Source organism: Sminthopsis crassicaudata, chromosome 1 (genome assembly GCF_048593235.1).
Source record: "Sminthopsis crassicaudata isolate SCR6 chromosome 1, ASM4859323v1, whole genome shotgun sequence".
In the NCBI taxonomy this organism is placed as follows: Eukaryota; Metazoa; Chordata; class Mammalia; order Dasyuromorphia; family Dasyuridae; genus Sminthopsis; species Sminthopsis crassicaudata.
Genome location: NC_133617.1, coordinates 381384039 through 381406636, shown reverse-complemented (window position 1 = coordinate 381406636; position 22598 = coordinate 381384039).

Genomic DNA, 22598 nt, shown 5'->3' with positions numbered 1-22598 from the left:
ATTGGAACAAGGTTTCTGGTGCTGGAGCAGAATTTAGTCATTTGGACCCCTGGGGTTAGGGATCCAGGCACTTCCTTGCTGTTGCAAATTATTCTGGGATCACTGCTAACAATGGTGGTGATGATAAGGAGGAGGAGGATGGTGAAATTAAGGGCCTTGTCACCAAGTGGCTTATTTCTCCCCTGCTGGGAAGTAGGCTGTCTTAGAGGGCAAGAAGACCCAAATCGGACTCCATCCGTGACTCAGAGCTCCCGTCACCCTTGCTGTGCAATGGTTCTCATTTGCCCACTGAAGTGTTTCAACTAGCCACTATGCATGAGAATCGGGTCCCCTTGGTGGATAAGCTCCATACTTCCATGAAAAGTCCATTAGACATTGCTAAGCAACACTTCCCGAGATGCCTTCCGCTTGCCGCTGTTCTCCTTGGGTTTTTCCCATATGCACTTTGACATTTGTCTCTAAAGTGTAACAAATAACAAGATTGTTTTCTATGTCGATGCATCAGTGCAAACTGGAGCTGTCGTGGGAGAGCATGCCGAAGCCCCCACAAAGAGTGAGCAGAGGATCCCAGGACCCCTGGTGGGTGCACATATTAAGCTGGTGAGCCCCACATCAGAACCTTATATTTTCAAAGATGAGTCAAAAATTATTATTTTTTTTCCACATTAGAAACGTCAAGCTGATCAAAGAAACAAACACTTTTAATGAAACATATGTGGGATACTTAGAAGGAGAAGATTTACAATGCATCTGCTGTGAAACCAGAAGGCTTATGGAAAGTGTGAAGTAGGAGGAGAAAGATAACTGGGGTATGATGCCAGAGGAGACATGGCCTAAATATTAAACAGAAGGAGAAATAATTTCCATCCATAAAATCACTATTCATTTCTGTATCTAATATAAATCAATAATATACATCTATGGTATTTTCATATAACTGCAATCAATCTTTTCCTGCTTTCATCACAAAATTATATACTTTGATCTTGGGAAAGGAAATTAAACTCAGCGATTTGAATGTCAAATTGTCACTGTCACTTCAAAACCCCAACCCCCATTTTTTCCAATTTCTCTATTCTTTCTCCACTGATTTATTTGATAAAGATGGCACAAGACATATAGTAAAAGCAGATATTTGAAGGGTTAATATTAATGAGAGGCAGGATTTCTCTCTCTCTCTCTCTCTCTCTCAAGACTTAACTATTTCGAACAAGTTTGGGTCTGCAAGGAAATGTTGGCTAAAATGAGTGATCTATTTCCTTACTGAATAATCAGTCCTTTGAAAGACTGTGATCACATAAACTCAGTGTGAGACAAAGTATTTCAAAATTTGTGGAAGTAGTTCTAATCCTTTATTTTTACTAAGTAGTACAATTAAAGATTATAGAATCATTAGATCTGGAACTCAAAAGTCCCTGAAGCACCATTTAGTCCAAACCTCATTTCACAGATAAGGAAACTTGAAGCTCAGAGAAGGGGAAGCATGGCCCAAGATCATACAAGTAATAAGTGTCCTAGGTGGGATTTGAACCTATTTCACTCCAGAACCAGGATTCTTTCTACTCTATTAGGCTGCTTTCAAAACAAATTATAACCCAGTATTGAGGCATGATATTAAAAAATTTTTTAAATCACCTAGTATAGTTAGTAAAATTTATGCCCTAATTTCCATCTATAAAGTTTCTTAACAAGAATTATTTTCAGTTAGTAAAGAAACAACCAATTCACAATTACAGTGAGGTCTTCTCTTTTTGTATACAGTTCCCATTTCTGCCTTATTTCCTGAGGGTTTGGGGAAAAATAGATCCTCATTCCTCCTCTCCCATATTCAGTTTGGCTCTTTCCCATCTTTTCCCTTCTGATGATTATTCTCAGGTATATCCCCGAATTTTTTTCCAGAGGGAACCCCACTTTTCATTTCATCAAAATCTTTCAGATGCCAGGACAAATAGACTTCTGATCATGGAAGGGAATGATGACAATCTGAAGCATCTGACTTAGTAGTGTGTGTGTGTGTGTGTGTGTGTGTGTGTGTGTGTGTGTGTGTGTGTGTTTGCTGTGTGTATGCTATGTTTAGTCAGATGAAGTTATTGGGAAGAATATTGTGGTGGTGACTATTCAGAGCCAAAGGGAACTATTATGAAAAAAATTGCCAGTTCCTTTGGTAGATGGGAATGGCTTAAGTTTAATTAGAGAGTCATAGTGGAAAGATAACTGTGGGTGTGAATTGACCTTGGTTCGTCTTTGCAGTGCCTAGCTCAGTGTTCACAGACACCATGAGAGATTTAGTCCATACTATAGCTAAAGTTTCTTCTATCTCTAAGTTCTGTCATTGTTAGCACATTTCTCCAAAGACTGTACTTTGCCTGGACCTCTCTTCAAACTCCCTTTTATATTATTGACTTGTTTTGTTTGCTCTTTGGGACCCTGTCTTTTTTTAATCTTTGTATCCTTAGTGACTACCTAGCACATAATAGATGCTTAATTAGTGCTTGTTGAATAAATGATTTGACTACTTTGCTTAGTGGGACAGCAGATTTGATCAGTAAATCTCCCACTGTGCACATCTTTGTTTCTTGTCTCCGTCTTTTCTCATCCCATTTAAACTTCTGAAATAGATTATTTGGAGGAAAATTAGTGTAATACATTTGAAAGAGCACAGGTTCTGGCATTAGACAATTCTACCTCTGATGCTTTCTTACCAACTTTAGAGGATATTATTCAACTTCACTGGACTTTGGACGAGCTTACTTACCCCCAGTAAGTTTCTTTTCCAGCTCTGTTGTCACAAGTTCCCTCTCTCTACCCCAACCCAACCCAACCTGTAAAGGGCTAGAACTGAGCAATGCACTTGGATAATGAAGCACGTGAGACTAATTGCCAATTGGACAGTTCCCTATTTACTTGTTTGAAGGTTGACCCTCCCCAGCTGTTCTGTGCTGACTTGATTGGTGGGACAAAGAGGGGGAAGTGACTTGTATGGGAGTAGGAGGAGGAAGAGGAAATTGAGATGCTCACGTTCAGTCTCTCATGGCGTTTGAGGGAGGAAGGTGTGTGTGAGATTGTTAGACCTAACCCCCAGACCTTGACTGTAAAAGATCAAGAATAAAGACGTTTAGTGATCCTGACTCCGGCTGATTTCTGGGAAGACAGAGTTCCAGCACCAACCCAACCCAATTTGAACATCCCTTTGCAAGGATGGATACAAACTAAAGCTATGCTTTAGAAGCTAACTACCTTTTGGATTATCAGTGTAAAAGTGTAAACTCAATTCAGAGACTTTCTCTTTGGTCAGTTTTGTTATTTAGGTAGAATTTTCCCTCTGGCTTATTTTGGGCCTTTATACTCTTCCAACTGTTTGGTGGCTAATTTTGTTATGCAAATATAATAACTATCAGTATTGAATTTTGCATGTCTGTGTGTGTGCTAGGAATCTAGGAGAGAGTGTTTTTTGAAATGATAGACACAGGGTGCTTTGTTCTGTTCCATTTTGAGATAGATTATCTGGAGATTATAGGAAGAAATGTTTGATTCTACCCTGAAGGCTTTGGAATGGAGACAAGTTTCCATTTGCTGCCCTTTGGGCATTTTTCTCACCACCCAGGCTTGAGATCTCTTATGTCCACAGTTCTCACAGGGAAAAAAAAGTTTCATTGAATTGATTCTCTGTTTAAAAACACTTTTACTTCTAAATAATCCTCACTTTGCTCCCTTCCCCATGTGTACATATAGAAGCTCCTTTTTAAACACATAAGCACAGTGAACCAGGGGAGCTAGTTGACACAGAGGATAGAGTGCTGGGCTTGGAATCAGGAAGAGGAGGTTTCTGTGTTCAGTTCTGGCCTCAGACACTTCCTAGCTGTATGACCCTGGGAAAGTCACCTAACCCTGTTTGCCTCAGTTTCCTCATCTCTACGACAATCTGGAGGAGGAAATGGCAAGCTACACCAGTATCTTTGCCAAGAAAACCCCAAAAGGGATTGAACATGACTGAAATGACTGAACAAGAGTTGAGCAAAAACAAATTAAGTCTTTGGACATTCCTGAAAATACCTTCCTTATTCTGTAGTTATAATCCACCACTCTGCTGAGAAATGTGATGCTGTTTCCCTGTGTGCTTTCCAAGGTCATGTTATTGAGCAAAGCTCTGAAGTCTATTAGTGCCATTTTTGTTTACATTAACAAGGTTGTATAAATTGTTCTCCTGGTTCTGCTTATTTCATTCAATTTAAATTATTATGAAATCTTCCCAGGCTTCTCTGAATGCTTTGGGCTGAAAATTTCCAAAGATGCATTACTATTCCATTCCATTCACACATTACTATTTGTTTATCTTCCAGTCGGTAGATATCTATTTTCCTTCTAATTCTTTGCAGTGCTGCTAAACTATACCACAAGGAAGCAATTGTCAAAACTCTTAAGCACTGATTAAAATAGGAAAATCAATCTATGGAACAGATTAGGTAAGCATGATTTAGAAGCAATTGAATATGGTAGCCTAGTGTTCGAGATAGCCCCTTGCTCACTTCATGGTGATTGAGTATGCTGAGGCAAGCAGGTTAAGTGACTTGCCCACATTAACCTAATTAATAAGTGTCTGAGGTTCAATTTGAACTCCATTCTTACTTACACCAGAATCACCTCTCTATCCACCGTGTTTGTTATTGTTGTTCAGTTGTTTCAGTCAACCCCATTTGGGTTTTTTTCTTGGCAGAGATATTGAAGTGATTTGCTATTTCCTTCTTCAGCTCATTTTACAGATGAGGAAACTGAGGCATACAAAGTTAAGAATCTTGCCCAGGGTCACACAGCTAGAAGTATTTGAGATCAGATTTAAATTCAGGAAGATGTCTTTCTGATTCCATACCTGGCATTCTATTTACTATACCACATAACTGCATTTATACTGGATTACCATCATCATCTAATCAGTCAGCCTTACATTTAACTTGAAGAATTATAAGTGTGTGTGTTTATTACTCTGTCTGTGGCTAATGGTGAGTCATTCTTGCAAATAAAATAAATATTAATAGATTTATATGCACAGTATATTTTATACAAAGAATATGAATGGTGTTCCAAAGAATAACAAGTTTTGGAAGCAAAATAAGTTCTTAAATTGGCAATGTCGGCATGTGATTCTTTGTAGTGCTGTCAACCTTGCAGGGAGATCTGAATGTTACATTATTTGAATACTCTCCAATAATGTTTGCTGGCAGTTGCCACTGTTTGAATATTCACCATAGGCTACAGTTCTTTGTAAATACTTAATAGTTTGCATTTATTAATTACTTTTTTTCTAGGTAGCCACAATAATGAATAAAGAATATGAAGAATATTGGAAGTATTTTAAGAAAGATACAGGAAATCAATCAACTCATTTCCAGTTATGGTTTAAATCAGTTATAACAACAATAAATCATTCATTTATCATTACATCATTTTTATATGAAATCTCTGAAACTTTCATTACTACCTAATCATAGTAAAATGATTTATGGTTTATTTTTATGCTCACAAATTATTATTTTAAAACAGATGTGTAAAATATTATAAAATTACAACTTATAATTTTGAGAATTCCTTAGAATTCCTAATTCTTATTCCTAAACTCCATAGATGAAAATCAGTCACAAACTTGGAAACAGTAGACTAGATTTTTTTTTTTCCTAAAAGGCAACAGCAAAACTGGCAATTGATTGGCTGGAAGGCCAAAGTTTAAATTGTGCCCTCTTTGACTCAATTTCCTGGTAGCTTCTGGCTATATTGACTTTGCTTCCTGGTCGCCTAAGGACTGAGACTTTCAGAATTGGTGGATATCCTGAGACTACATCCTGCCCTGTTCACCAGTCATTTTTCCATATAGAGACAAGATGGGGTGGGGCAGGGAACAACTACTGAATCTAAGTGCTCTGATATCCCTGTGATATGTCACTTATGGGGCAGCTAGATGGTACAGTGAATAGTGTACTGGCCTTAGGATCAGAAGTATCTGACCAGCTTTGCACGATAGATACTTAACAACTACTAGCTGTGTGACCCTGGTCAATCCCAATTGCCTGTCAAAAAAAAAAAAAAAAAAGGCTGTTATGTTAGGGCTAAGTTAACCTCTTTTTGTTGTTCAATGAATGACTTATATGGCTCATATCACTCCAAAATTAAGACTGAATTAACAATGTCATGGCACAAGGTATGCCCCTACCAGATACCTTCTATAATCTGTTATCAAACTCTCTTTTTAGCATTATCTCTCACTTCATCCCCATATAAACCTTTGCTGTATTCAAGCTAGGCTTTCTACTATTTTCTAAATATCACTTATTGAAGCCTTAAAATCTATGTTTTCCCTTTTCTTCCCTCTGAAGAGAGGGTCTTTGGCAAGTTGCATCACCTCATTGGGATGAGGGAATTGAAGAGGGAGAGTCTTCTTGTCCTCATCTGCAACATGAAGGATTTTAATATATTTTTTTCTAGCTGAGCAAGACACGTGTGTGTGTGTGTGTGTGTGTTTGTGTGTATGTGTCTGTGTGTGGGGGGGAGAGAGGAGGGGAATACCATCCTTCCCAAATTCTTTTTGGGACAAAGAAAGGCAAAGATCTCCTCTCATTTTACAAATATCCAAACTGAGACTCCAAGCAGAAGTGACTTGCTCAACATCATACATCGAGAAATAGCTGATTGGGGCCTGAACTCATGTCTCTTGATCCTAATTTAGAATGTTTTCCTAGCTACTTCTTCCAGTTTCTTCTCTCCCTTTTTCTTCCTGCTTATCCCTTATTGATTGTAGACAATATTAGATTTTTTGAGATCTTCATCAAAGTACTCTTTCCTTCTTTCCCTAACCCATTTTTAAATGCTAGATTGTAGGACCAGGTGTTTGACACTGGTCTGGTGGAAGGAATTCAGGAAGGTTCAGAATGAAAATTTGCTTTTCTGAAGAGAAAAGGAATCAGGTTGCCATAGAACTTCATGCAAAGAGATAATTTGAAATGTGAAAAGAATAAATGTTAAGTGTGATAATTTTCTGTCTGTCCCATGGTAACCATTACAATCAACTAAGAATAAGGCATAAGTTCATCAAGCCCCAAAAGGAGAAAAGAAAGATAGAATTAGGACTGTTAATTTAAAATCAAGAAGTTCAATTCTTACAAAGGACCAGGTAGTATTTTAGGTGTCAAGGAGTGATTACCTGTGAGGCTGATCTGTCTGTCTCTGTCACCCAAATTACTTCTCTCCTTGCCCCCTTCCCCTTCCCACACCCAGGAGAAATGCTGTGGATCACCTCAGACTCTATTTTCTACATCCTGACTCCCCCAAATTCCCTTCATTCAAAAACCACTAGAGAAAAAACCAAGATTACCCCTGGAACTTTTTGTAAGCATACTCAATTCAGGCCTAGCAGCCAATCAAAAGACCTTTCACTACCATATAAACAATGTAGTAAATAGTGAGAAGATAACTGGATATACCCTAAAATGGGGAGAAAAACCTATTTAATCCATGTACCCAGAACAGTGAGAACAAAGTTCTGCATGTTGCTTGAGAACCAGGCAGAAGATATCACAAATACTGTAAGTAATGAGGTTTTATACATTATAGGGAATACATTCCAAAGGAATTTCACTAACAGGTTTTCTTCAAAGGGAAAGTGATAGATTATAGGTTAAAAGATCATAGAACTATAAGGGGCCTCATAGGCCATCTGGGCTTACTTTCTTTGGTATGGAAACAGAGGTCCAGAGAGGCTATGACAATGTTATGATAATTCTCAGGTATGGGACCTTAACTAGGTATCTTTGATTCCAAATCCAGCATTCCTCCCACAGCATGTGGTTGCATTTTCTTGCATATAAAACCTCTCCAAAATAAGGTCATGTTGGTACTTCCATAAACACTCTTCATGTCACATCTGGGGCTTGGGATGAGTTTACCTTATACTGATTTTTGCCTTGTAATGGGTCTAGTTCATTTCTTTTCAGTGGTCATGTTTTTGAAATCTTTTTTAGTATTTCTCAACTTATGAAAAAGATCTAGAATCTCTGCCCTAAATCAGTGACTCAAGCAGAAACAGAAAAGCCCTGTCACACACTTCTAAGTTAGAGCCACCGAGAGAACAAAAATAAGATATCCTGCTACTCTGATGAAGAAAGGAGCCATGGATGGGGAGGAAAAAACATAACCAAATATAACTCCACATTAAGAAGAGCAGAAAAACAAACATCCTCCTGAGTTCAACAATCAACCAAGAATAAGTCATGAGTTCATCTGGCCCCAAAAGGCTAGAAGAAAGAGAATCATTAGGGCTGCTAATTTAAAAATTAAGAAGTTCAAATCTCATTTTCATGCAGAGGGCCTTGCATGAACAAATCTTCCTGGAGTAAAGCTATGCCCCTAAAGTGGGGTTTCCTGTAGAGATGAAGCAGCTGCACCTTTGATGACTCCATGGATATTAGCAAAACACTTGCTAAATATAGAAGAATGTCAACAAGTCATAAATAAGGGAGCTTGAGTGGGAAACTCCACACAAAAGGTGAGTGGGCAAGAACAAAGAGATGCTTTTCTGCTCAGGCAATTATCATGTGCAGCGTCCAAAGTATTAGTCACCGAGTCATTTAAAAGCACAAATGCCAAACAAGAATAAAAGTCACTGTGCAGGAAACTGTCTCATATTGGGGTAATGAAAGCAAATGACGGCATAAATCTATTTCTAGATTTTAGAGTAGAATGAAGGCCTAATGTTGGAACCAGGCCTAATGATGGCACACAAAAAAATTATAGAGGGGATGAGTTTTGCAGAATTGTCCCAGGGTAGGTGAAGGAGACTCGGGGACATTTGAGTTGTTTGGGCGACTTCCTTATCATCTCACTTCTCACCTTTTATAGATGTTGAGGACCCCGTTTCTTCTCCTTGTTATCTCCCTTCTTGTTCAAGTTTTTATTTTTACAGTGTTTCAAGCTTTCTTGATTTTTGTTTTGTATGTACATGTAATAGTGAGACCAAAATAAGCTCTTATATTTAGGCCTTTTCTAATCCTGCCTTCCTACCTCCCTCCACTTTGTCAGTGCCTACTCTACTAAAAATCATCTTGTATTTTCATTTTATCTCTCTCTATGTCTAAATTCCATATCTATATCTGCAAATCTATCTCCAAATTTCACATCTATCTTTTTATATATATATCTATACCCATGTGAATTTCCTCCTGTGGAAATGTTAACTTCTTTAAGGCAGACACATTTTTGTCTCTTTATCCCAGCACATAAAATAGTGCCTAGCACATAATGGGTACTTAATAAATGCTTATTGATTAATTTATGTAAGTAACAATTTGAAATCTGGAAACTACTCTATGGTCTAAGTAATACTTAAGCATCATCCTCTTTTACAAATGAGGAGACTGAGACTCAAAGGAATGAAATTATTTGCCCCAAGGTTATATAACTAAATAGTAAATAATTGAATTAAATCAGGTTTTCTGCTTCTAATACCACTGCTTTTTCAACCCCCACTGTGGTCTCGAACAGAGTATACTAAGATAACTAGAGGGCTACATGAACTAATCAGGAAATTTGACTTACTGCCTTTTCCTCTCTTTAATATTGTGAATATCTATTTTCTAAGTCAGCTATAAAGTCATATTGATATAATACCATCTCTGTGAGTTTCTGTTTGTACATTTGTCTTAACAACATGAAGAAACAACCATATTTGATCTAATTGGAACTATTAGAAAGATCATTTTAAAATTATTATCATTAACTTTTCAAGAGAAAGATTTGTTTTGTCTCTGCCAGTAATAATAAAATTTGAATGAACATGTATTAAGTGTTCACCATTTCTCAAGTATTGTAAAATATTTCCTGACTTCAATGAGCTTATAGTTTAACACAGGAAGCTAAAATATGCTAACTCATGGTGTCAGGATTTGGCAAAGACAGTAGTAGTCTTTCCTGTGTTTCTAGTTACTTCTGGAGACTTATTAGAGCTTCTGGACCATTTGCTTACAATGAACCTTTTATATAGAGGGCCATGATAGCATTCAAGGAGTTATATCTGTTTTTTTCACAACCTCAGAAAGACTCAATGAGAAATACTGATGATGTATACAATGGTACATGATTGCATTCATTTGCCTTAACTCCACTGAAATGAAAGATGGGCGGGGGGTCTTCCATTGAAATGAGGTGAGTCAGTGAATTATCAAACTGTTACCCTTTTGTGTATTTGCTGAATAAAGAAAGTCAGGTTAGTCAGCCACAAAGCTGGTGATGTATCGACTAGACTGAGGCATGAAGTCAGTGACCTCACTCTAAAAAGGAGCAATAATGCATCTTGAGATAGGAGAAATAACTACAACAGCAGCAGCTGGCAAAGGGCAGAGCCTCAGTGGCTGGCAGTTAAGGAGCTAGAAGAGCAGTTTCCGAGAAATGATGAAGTATCCCAGTCCAGCAGCAAGAGAGAGTAGAATTTCAATAGAAGACTACCAGGCAGAAGAAACAGTAGAAGGTAGCTTTAATAGCAGGACAGTAGCAGAGTGGCTCTTCCCAGCCTCAGAGAAAGTGAATATAGGGGAGAGGGAAGAAACTTCAGGATCTGTGGGTGATACCAGGGACCTGTGTTAGGCAGTCATGTAGATTCAGAGAGATATAGTTAAAAAAATTGAATTTGACTCATTTTTAAATGAACACAAATTTCTTTCCAGTCACTCTCCCCCATTCTATACTGAGGGGAAAACCAATCACAATATATTGTAATAAATAAGCACAGTAAACCCCCCCCCAAACTTCTACATTGCCCATGTCCAAAAATGTGTCTCATTCTGCATCTTGAATTCATTATTCGTCAGGAGGTGGGTAGCATATTTCATCACTAATCTTCTGGAATTTAAGTTGGTTATTGCATTGATTAGGGACTTATCTTTCAAAGTTCTCTGACTCTACCCTATTATAATTGTGTGAAATTTTCTCCTGGTTCTGTTCATTTCACTTTGTGTCAATTCCTATAAGTCTTCCTAGGTTTCTCTGAAATTGTCTATCTTGTCATTTTTAAATGGCAAAAAAGTATTAGAAGTAATTTCCTGCCATGATACAAAGTAAACATCATAAAGATTAAATCCGTTACTCACCTCAAGATATGAGCTTTCTAAAACTTTGTTCCCTTCCCCAATAATATATGATACTATGAGCAGTTGTACCCATTTGTATGTGGGATTTTAGTGCAAAGAACGATTCTTTCCTTTGATTTTTATTTCACTATCCTGTTCACTACATTACTTTCCTATTTGATTAAGAATCACTGTCTATTTTATTAGTATGGAAAAAATGCACTTGAAGGGCCCATGAAACAAATTTAAGTTCTCACAATCTCACAATGAATCCAAATGATGATGAGTTTCCAGACTCGAATAGGATGTCTGTTGCATGTACAATATTATTTGATAAATGCATCAGAGAATTATGGAACAAGGTGGTATACAAGGTGTAAAGTCAATTAGGAAGATGAAGAAAGTTTTCCTGGAGGGAGTGGCATTTGAGTTGGATTTTAACCAGAGTGCTGATAAATGTTTAACAGTTGACTCTCTGAAGAAAACAAAATGTACATGACAAACTTGAACATTTGGTTCCAGCACATACTGATTTTTACAATGAGTTAGAGAGGCAAAGAGAATAAGGGAAATCATTACAAGCAGAGAAAATGCCCTGAGAAGAATAGCTCAAAACATGGTTAGCGGCAGAGAAATAGTTTGACTTGAGCACTGGAAACATGTAGGCCTCTGTTCATAAAAGTAGAATGATGCCAGTTTGGGGAGGATCTTGAATACCAGGAAGAGAAATCTGAACTTACCTCAAGGACATTAAAAAGTCACAAAGACTTTTTCTAAATGATTCTGGTAGCATTAACATATAAAAGATAGACTATTAGAATTAGAATTAGAAATGAAAGTTCAGAAGGCAGGTAAAGAATCATTATCTAAGTAATAGGTGGGTGTGATGAAAATTTGTCTTAGGAAGATGTTAAATTGGAGGCAAAAACAAAAAAACAGGGAATTGTTAAGGGATGGGTCAATTCTCCAAGAGCCTCCACAACTGTGGATCATAGCATCTGAAGGAGTTGCAGGGCAGCTTTTGCTGACACAGGTATTGCGGACTGGGAATGAGATAAATTGGAGGAAGAGAGAAGAGGAGAGAGGTCAGAGAACAGCAACTGCCTCTCAGTCTCCTTGTATCATCCTTTCACAAGAGGAGATCCATTCTGCAGGTCTGGGTTGGATCTCCAGCAGCCACTGTCAGGTAGCTCCTGTATATTCCAACAGCTCCCATGTATTCCAATGGGAGGATATCCTTGAGAGCAGAGAGAAAGAGGTAGATCTAAGGATATAGGTAATCATGATGTGGAGGTGGAATTCATAGGTTTTGGTAACTGGTAAGGAGCAGGAAAGTCAAGGATAGCTTTAGGTTCCGGTCATAGGAGCCTGAGTAAATACAGATGAGTCAGAAAGAGAAAGTTTTAGAAGGAAAAGAGGAGAACAATTTTGGATATTTTAAATTGGAGTGCTGGTGAGTCAGGAGGTAGATTAGTTGATCAATTATTCAATCAACCACCAAACATCTATTAAATGTTAATGTATGTCAAGCACTATGTTAGATGCTGAGTTCATAAAAACAAAAATGAAAACAGTTCTTACATTAATGGAATTTACAGTTTAATTTACAGTGGAAGACAAAATGCATATCTGTAGGAATATATAAAATATAAGTGAAATAGTCACAAAGTAATTTTTTTTGGGGGAAGACCCTAGTAGAAGAAGGAGATCAGGAAAGGCTTCATTTAGGCAGTAGTGCTAGAGATGAATCTTGAAAAACTAAGGTTTCTGAAGTCAAAGGGTGAGGAAATATGCATAAGGAACAGATTGTTTATCAGAAACAGGGGGGACAGGGTACTGAGTATGAGGAACAGCAAGAAAGCCAGTTTGTCTGGATCACAGTAGAGATGCTCATTATACAATAAAACTGGAAAGAAAAGTTGAGACTAAGTTGTAAAAAGATTTAAATGACAAGCAAGGGAGTTTATATAGAATGTTCCAAAAATTTTAGTGCCTTTTTAAGTTTTTATAGTTTATAGTCACTCTGTGGCTGATTCTAAAGGTAATGGGGAGTCATTGGACTTTACTGACTAGGAGGATGACATTCGAGATTTGTATCTTAGGAAAATTGCTTTGTAGGGGTAGAGAAAATGGAGTGAGAAGAGAAGTGGTACTTAAAGCAAGGAGATCAACTAGGAATCTATTGTACTTCAGGTGAGAGGTAATAAGGGCCTCAGGGTGGTGTTCATATGAGTAGTAAGAAGGAAATGAATGCAAACGATCTTGTGATGGTAGAAATAACAAGAGTTATGGAAGATGAATGAAAGTGAAGAGTTGAGGATCCCACTGAGGTTTTGAATCTTAGTGACTGGAAGAATGATATCTTACACAGAGATAGCATCAAAATTCATGAGAAGGCTGTGTTTAGGGAAGAATAATAAATTCAGTTTTTAACATGTAGAATTTGAGCTAGCTGTTGGAAACATGTTGTGGATAAGGACCCACGGAAGGGGAGTGAGGACCAGTCAAACAGGTAGGAGGAGAACCAGGAAGGAGTAGTGCTACAAGAACTGAAAGAGAGTCCAAGGGAAGAGATTGACAAAGTCAAGCATATAGAAAGGTAAAGAAGGACAAAGATTGAGCAGAGATCACTAGTTACTTTGTGAATGTCCTAGAGGCAATTGGAGACACAGGTATAAAGCTCAGTGAATTTAGGAACTAATTGCAATCAGGATTCAATGAGATTGTCAAGGGAGAGAGTACATAGATGGAGAAGAAAAGAAGGCTAACAATAGATCCTTGGAGAATATCCCTTATGAGGGCTTTGGAAGGAGATGGAGAGCCATGATAAAAGAGAGGAAAAAAGAGATTGGAGAGGAAGGTGAAAAACCAGGAGAGCATGGTGTCTTGTAAGCCAAGGGAATAGAGTCCCTGCTCCTTCATAATTTTTAAGAAGGATAATGCAGACATTAGTCTATTTCACATGCAAAGATTCAGCCAGCTAGTGCTGGAATCAGGAAGAGGTGATCCCATGTGGTGTCTGCAGCTGTGGCTTGCAGGTCAGTGCCACTCTGTAACTCGGTCTCAGGAGAGACCATGTTGTTTTGGTTCAATTGAGCTCAACCTCCCCCTATTGAGAGGCATGTGACATCAGTTATCATTCTGCTTTTGAGTTTTGCTGTAGTGTTTTCCTCCTCTTGCAGCATTTTCCAAAGGCAATGCTCCTTTCAAGAGTCTCTCAGAAGCTGGGGGCTTTTGTTTAGCCATCCTTCTTACCTTCAGAAAAGCTGAGTTGCAATTATCTTATGTCTTTAGGTCAAAACAATTCTCCAATAAAAACCCTTTATTCTAAACTCATCCCTTTGGGGTCCTCTAGGCTGGGTTTGGGGGCCAAGGTTTCTTTGAGGAAGGATTTTTCAAATGTCACAGATCCTAGGGGAGAAGTTGAGGGCAGGACTAGTGGGCGTCTTACAAGCCAGCGTATTGCAAACCATCTGTAGCTCCAATGCATGGCTGGTAAACAAGCACAAGGGATCACAGACACAGACTTAGAAAATTGTTCTAGTGAAATCTCATTAATTTGGACTAATTGGCAGGGGCAGCACCTATTGTTTACACCCATCACTTGACAATTGGATGCTGCCTTGAATTTTTACTAATTTTTTTTTTTCTGAATATGTTTTGTCTCTTTTACTGGATTGTCATAGAAGCTGCCTGAGGGCAGGGAGCATGCCTTGGACTTCTATGCAGTCTGTCATGCATCTTAATTCAGTGTATAATACTTAGAGAGCTACTGATGGATTGGATTAGTGCAAAGTTAACATTAGAAAATATTTGTCAAGAACTGAGATTTTTTTACTCTGAAACACATGCAAATGAGATTAATCAAGTATTGCCTTGTAGAGATTGTTAAAGGATTTTTTTGGGGGAGGTTGTTGGGATTAGGCGGAAGAATAAGACTTTTGATTTCATTGTGTGGCATATAGTATTAAGTTTTAACTGGCATTCCTCCAGCCTCCCTGCAGACTGAACTTTTGAGTCCTGTTTAAATCATTCTTTTGCCAGGCAGGATAGTAACTAACTCCAGCTACCTATGAGCCAAAGCTGGAAAATCTCTTGAGCTCAGGAGTTTTGAATTTCAGTGGGCTATACTACACATGTACACACTAAAGTTTGGTATCAATATGGTACATCCCCTGGGAGGGGATGCTAGGGAAGGACTACCAGGCTGCCCAAGGAGCAGCAAATCAGTCCAGATTGGAAGAGACCGAGTGGAGAAGGTCACAATTCCTGTGTTGATCAGTAGAAGGATCAGTAGCCTGAGCAAGATGCCAAGGTCCATGCCTTAAAAATTCATTTTATTAATGCACTTTCACAGTCAGCATTCCTATCTCTTTGGAGCAATAAACTATATATCACATAATTCGTGTTTGTTAATTAGACATCTTTTTTGAAAGCTTCATTACAACTCTAAGTTTCTGTGATTTGAAGACTTTTGTTCTAAAGAATTTTGGATTTTAAGCTACTCTAAGGGGAAAAGTAACATTATTAACCCAGAGGGCTGCATTTCACTAAAACAAAAGTAGAAATAATAGGATGCCTCTTAGAATTGATTCCACTAAAGATGCCCTATTCTGTGGCATCTAAAGTTTATCAGGAAAGTAACTTAGACTAAGGAAAACGGTGACGTGTCACACACCCAAAAAGTGTGAAGCAATTTGAAAAAATATTTTAAATCTGCCATGGATTTGTAAATTAATGCAGGCCTCACTGTGCTTCAATTTCCATTTCTAAACGGCTTCATTTGCATGCAAAGAGTGGGCAATTTTTGTGTGTGTGAAAATTTAGCCTTAAGAAATGAAAATCAAAAACTCAGCAACTTGAAAAGAGCTGTTAGGCATAGAAATTGTTTAATCGGTTTCCAGCAGGGCCAATGGTGTTGGCATTTTCAAATACCAGATTGGTCTGGCATCCTAGGGAAAAAAAACCCTCAGCTCAGAAAAAGTAGCCTAGGAAAGCTACCATCCAAAAAGTGGTGAAAAGCTATATCTGAGGTATGACAAATGCTAATGGAATGGCTCCTGTCATGGAGAGAGAACCCCAAATGTGAAATGAACAAATATGATCAGTTTGTCTGTCCCACTGCAGTCTTCATCGGCAATGTAAAACAAGCCTTAGATGGCAAGAATCTTTCATGGTTCGGAGGGGAGGGAGTTATCCGAGAAGGTCACCATGCTGTGGGTAAGGCAGCCCCATGATGTTCTTCTCTGTAAGCAAAAGAGAAAGAACCCACACATATATTCTCTAGCAATGTCAAAGTAAAATTGTAAGATAGATATTCGTGGGTCTTTAAAATGACAAATTTAGACTGAAGATTACTTCTATTATCTATCACTGAGCAGTTTGAGAAGTGCATTTAAATTTTTTAATGGTACTCTTTTGCCTGACATTAAGATAGAGATACTGCATTTTGTGGAAAAGCTTGTTGTCCTTGATAAAGAACCTAAATAAATAATCTAAGCATCATCCATTGATGTTATAGAAGCATAGAGGGAAAAGGGATATCTGAGTCTATCTAGTCCAATCCCCTCAATTTTACAGATAAGGAAACCAAGGCATGAGGAATTTAAGTGACTTCACCAAGATCACATAGGCAATATCAGAAACTGGAATTGAATCCAATGTCTCTGATCTTAGAGTCCCAGTTTTTCCCCCAGCTATATTACAGCAGCTTGTGGAATGTAATTCCCTCCCTTCCTCCCCTTCCCCACTACATTGGATCTAAGTTTAGTGTTCTTTCAGCAGGTATTGACTAGGCTCTACTTTTCTCAGAATAGTTCTTCTGAATAAAAAAAAGTCTGAATATCAATAAATCTAATTTAGCCTTTGCCAATCTTTTTCTTCTTCTAAATTACAGTGGGGGACAACCAGATCATGGAACTCCATGTTTTATCTTCAATTATTTCATAGCATATTAGGCAGACATTTTGCTCACATTCAAGTTTGTTTCCCTTAGGAATAAAACAAGAATATGAAAATTCAGGAATCCTGACTTTTATTTGGAAGTACACAGTTTGAATTTGGGAAGGAATCAATATGAAAATAGCACAATTTCATGTTGTAGTTCTTTTCTATGATACAGGAAACAATCTTTGTGGACTAATTCTTTTTTTTTTTTTTTTTTTTTTTTTTTTTTTTTTTTTTTTTTTTTTTTTGCTGAGGCAATTGGGGTTAAGTGACTTGTGCCCAGGGTCACAGTTGGGAAATGTTAAGTGTCTGAGAACATATTTGAACTCAGGTCCTCCAGACTTCAGGGATGGTGCTCTATCCACTGTGTCACCTAGATGCCCCTTTATTGACTAATTCTTTTAGAGATGTGTTCTGGGTTGGCGTCTTTCTGTCAATCCATGAGAATAAAGAGTAAAATGACTCTAGTAGGTTGGGTAAACCTCCTGAGAGATCTCATTTATGGATAGAGTTAAATGGATAGGAATCATTTATGGATAGGTTGCCCTCTGCTTCTCTGGAGAGAAGATCCATATTAATGTCTGTGATCCCTTGTGCTTCTTTACCAGCCATGCACTGGAGCTACAGATGGTTTGCAATACGCTGGCTTGTACTATAGTACTTCCATTGGAGTACTATAGTATTAGAATCCTGGACCCTTAATTCCTTGGCACATGAGGAGCATTTACATTTCTTTGATTGGATGTTGATAAAGTAGTGCTATTTAAAAACCTGAAGATTTTAAAGAAAATCTAAGTGAGAGTTTGATGTAGAGGTCCTGCAATAAAATTTCAATCTAATAGAATCAACCAACTTATATTCTTAAGGCCCTACCAGATGCTTGATGAAGCCCTGTATTTGCATTTGTAGTCAGATGGAAGAGCAGAATATTATGAATGACAATTAGAGTATGTCAGCCTACTATGTGGCAGACACAGTGATGAGTGCTAGTGATATAAAGGCAAAAGATAGTTTAGACAATTAGAACTTGGGAGGTAATGACTTTCTCATTTTCAGAATTCTTTAAGTAGTAGTTGCAGGACAATCTAAGGGGAAAATTGGAGAGGAGATGCATACTTCAGTTATTCACATCCAAATCCCATAACAATGCCAGGATTCTAGAATTTTATGACTATTTTGGTTTGTTTAAAGGAAGCTGTTTAATGTTAAGTAATTTCTTGGGCTGTCTGTCTTGTTCTACTGGCACAAGGAGATTATATCAGATTGATGTATGTGGCCCATGGTAACATAAAATCTGTTTTTTCTGCAGTACTTATCAGCACCTCATTGGGAACTTGGTTAGTGAGATGCAAATCTATGACCTGCATAAACTTTTTTTTTTAAATTTTTTAATTTTATTTTTAGATTTCTTGGGTGAGTGGCACATTAATTACCATTTTGATAAAGTTATTTTCCTAATAAACTTTGTATATAATATAAAAATTATCAGTGGTTCATTTTTGTTATTTAAATTAATAATATCTTTCAATCTTTTAGGACACTGCAAGTTTTAGGACACGGCTAGATGAGAGTCAAAGGATTTGGCATCAAATCCTGGCTTTGCCACTTATTAGCTTAGTTAAGTAATTTAATTTTTTGCTGAGATTAGTGACAGTCAGAGAGTTGTGGAAATCCCCTTTTGGTCAACCCAGGTCCTTGGTGAAAGAATTCACAAACTTGAAATACTAATGGCAAAAATGGAAGTTTGTTGTTGGATAGGAAGCCAGTTTTGCTAAGAGACTGACTTCTTTAGTGGCAAAGTCCTTTTAGGGAAATGGAGGCTGGCACCAAGAAGAGAATTTCTCAGTGGGCAAGGTCCTACCTTGGGCTTTCTGCAAAGAAATGAGAAAAAGGAAATCTATTTTATGAGCAACTCTTGGGTGGGGGAGGGGAGGACTGGTGTAGCCTGAGCTGATCAAACCAAGATTTTTCAATTGAATGAGAATTTAGAATTTCCTGAATAAGGATGTGACTTCTCCAAAAGATCAATGGGAGTTGATTTGCCCTTGAATAATGTTGTTTGGTCTCATCTTGGGAAGATGGGCCCTCTCTAGACTTCTTGGAGCCTGGAAGACCCTAATCTCTCAGATGGAAAGGGGATACAATTTCAGAGTGATAATTTTACAGATTAAAGGGAACATGGTTTCACAGTGATAATTTTAAAGGGAACACAGTTTCATATCCCCTTCAATTTCATTTCTTAGTACCTCAGACTTCTCATCTATCTGATGAGGTGGGGCAGAAAAGGGAAGTCATAATCTCATAATTCATCTAGACCTGAATTTCTACTGAGGCTTCCAACTACTTGTGGTCTCTCAGGATTTTCTTTTATATCTACTGCTCAAAATAAGATATACTTAAAGATTCTCAGTTAACTTTGTACTTATCCAGTTTTTTCAATAAAAACAAGGCAAGTACATAATTAGCATTTTTACAATAAATAAATTAGAACTTGAGATTTCTACAACAATATACACTGTTAGGAGAAGAATGCAGAATACAATCTAAAAATAAAAGGCAAAATTATAAACACTCTCCATTCTCTTTCTGCAAATTATAAAAAAAATACTAACTGTTTTATGACAAAGGAAGAATTATGGGAAAGGAAGTGAATACAGTTTAGCTATTCTTCCTAATTAAAGGAGTATAGTTTGCTCTTTGAAGCAGGAAAAGGAAAACTTTTAACCAATACAACTCTACAGTGACTGGTTACTATTTCTATTGAAGGGGAAAAAATGGAAAATGGAAAACTGATGCTAGGGGATTTTTATAAAAAGCTGTAACCTATGAAGACTAAGTAGGCATTTGCAAAACACTCTTCTAATCAGCAGAATTGTTTCCTTAAGTAAAAGTGGCTGATGCATCCACTCCCCTGCCCTTGCACAGCCTACAAGTTAATCTTGCTTCCTGTGGGATATGGAATGGTTAAAAAAATTGTAAGGAAGCTCCCATGCCTCTCCCCTAAATCCTTAGTATCATCACAGAATAGTCAGTCTCAGATTTTATATCATATACTTGCTATAGCCCATTGATCTTCAAATCATTTTTACTCACACCACAGTTCTCTGCTTTGAAGAATTGGGATCTACTATAGGAGAGCCGGGAAACTTCAACATGCACTGTGATCTATACAATCATGTTCATGAATTTGATATCAAGTAGAAATTTTATGCCATTCACAGCATACTTACAAAAACTCCTGGAGCATGATCATACCCCAGCACACCCTTTGGATGTGCACTGTTGGAACTGATTAATTGAAGTCCCAGAAGTAGAGATGTGAGGGTGTGTGAGAAGAGTTCCTTAGAGGAAAGATATATGAGAGAGGAGTGGGGATGTTTTGAGTATTTAGAATTGTCTGAGATTTTCTTTGTTTCTCCTCTTTGTCATTGTCTCCTCTATCTTTTGGTCTGTCTGTTTCTGTTTCTCTTTTCTCTCCATCTGCCTGTTAGTTTGTCTCTCTATCTTTCTTCTTTCTGTCTCTCTCTCTGTCACAATCACTATCTCTCATCTCCCAATCTCTCTCTCCTCTCCTCCTTTCTCTCTCTCTTTCTCTCTTCTCTCCCTCTCCTCTCTCTCCTCCTTCTCTCTCCTCTTCTCTTCTCTTCTCTTCTCTTCTCTTCTCTTCTCTTCTCTTCTCTTCTCTTCTCTTCTCTTCTCTTCTCTTCTCTTCTCTTCTCTTCTCTTCTCTTCTCTTCTCTTCTCTTCTCTTCTCTCTCTCTCTCTCTCTCTCTCTCTCTCTCTCTCTCTCTCTCTCTCTCTCTCTCTCTCCTCTCTCTCCTCTCTCTCCTCTCTCTCCTCTTTCTCTCTCTCTGCTCTCTCCTTTCTCAGCTGTAACAGTCAAGATCACTTGAGAGGCTGATTTGTACCACCTGAAGTGAGCTTTTCCTAATTCAGCTGGGTCTCTGATCTTATTGCTGGCTCCTTTCACGTAAGGACACAAGATCCTGGAGAAAGAGATCTGTTTTTCAGGTCTATCATAGATCTTCTCCTATTTCATTGGTCTTTTTACCTTTTCAGATAAAGTGACCCAAGTCATTGAGATGTTTGGAAAGTGTGAATGTGTGTGTGTTTCATTTCAATGTCCAAGTTTGGGGTAAATATAATAATTACATTTACCCTGTGCTGAAGTTGCTCATTATGTTTTTTTCCTTCTACCCACTAGGATGATTTTTAGAAAACTGATTTGCTCAATGGAGATACAGGGAAGGAAATTCATGGATATTAGCTAAATCACTATGACTTGTTAAAATCTGGACTTTGATCTAAAAAAACTGGATGGAATTTAAAATAGGAAAAAAATATTTCCCCATGGCAAAAATGATATAGGAGTCGATGAGCTGGCCAAAAGAACTAGGGAGGAGAGACAGGACACATCCTGGTTAGTGCTCATTAAAAATGAAATGAAATCTAAAGAGAAGAAGAAAGCCTATGAGCTGAAAAGAGCAAAGGAGTGGTATTTCCACAGGGCTTTGCAACAACCTTTTTTGTATTTGGAATAGGATCAGAGAATGTTCAAACTGCAAAAAACTTTAGAGATCAACTCTTTCCTTTTACAGAAAGGGATCGAGGCTCCACAGAGCTAAAATGATTTGCCCATAGTTACCCAGCTTGCTAGTGGAAAAATCAGAATCAGAACACACCCTTTAATTCCTGCTCCCGATTCCCATCCCTCCATTCCTACTTCATCTCCACTCCCATAAAGGCTCTTTCTATTGCAACATATTATGCCTGGTTAAGCTTTGGTCTTTTTGCTTTCCATAATTTCATTAGGAAATTAAAAGGGGTTAGGGGGATGGTGGAGGAAAGAAGCCAGATGGTAAAATAGCAGAATAAAAGACAATGGTAACAATTGTGAGGAAAGTAACTTAGTCTTGATCAACTTTTGTGTAGAATCTGAATTTTAGTAAATACTGACTGAGCGATCAATCAGCTGATCAATAAACACTTATTTGTTGGTGGTCTCCTATGTGCTGGGCAGTAAAGGTCATAGTTTTTACTTACAGACTGTGTTATTGTGTGGGTTTCCCTTCCTGAAAATGGTCCTAGCCTATGGGGCATACTAAGCCCTTGTTCATTCCTACTGGATGCACCAAATTCATTATCTTCAGTTCTTAGCTATGCAAGTAGTGAAGAGAAACAGGTACCAGAAAAGCCTATAATTAATCCATTTATTATGGCTGCTTCTTTAAGCACCTGGGTTCTAGTTTCAGCATCTATTCAGATTGTTGAGATTTACCATTCTGAGAAGGCAGCATGGGGGTAATGGGCTAAGTCCTATAGTGAAGGGTGTGCTGGAGGTAGCTCCTACTACTTCAGTTTATTAAAATTTAAAAATTTTCAATTTGAGCATTTATGTCTCAGCAACAAGCAAATGCAAAACATTAGGACTTTATATATTTATATATGTCAATATTAAAAATGATGGAGAAAAGATAATATAAATTAAATTTAAAGATATGTGTAGTTTTCCCAGGAAGCTGATTGTTAAATATGTCTGTTCTCTCT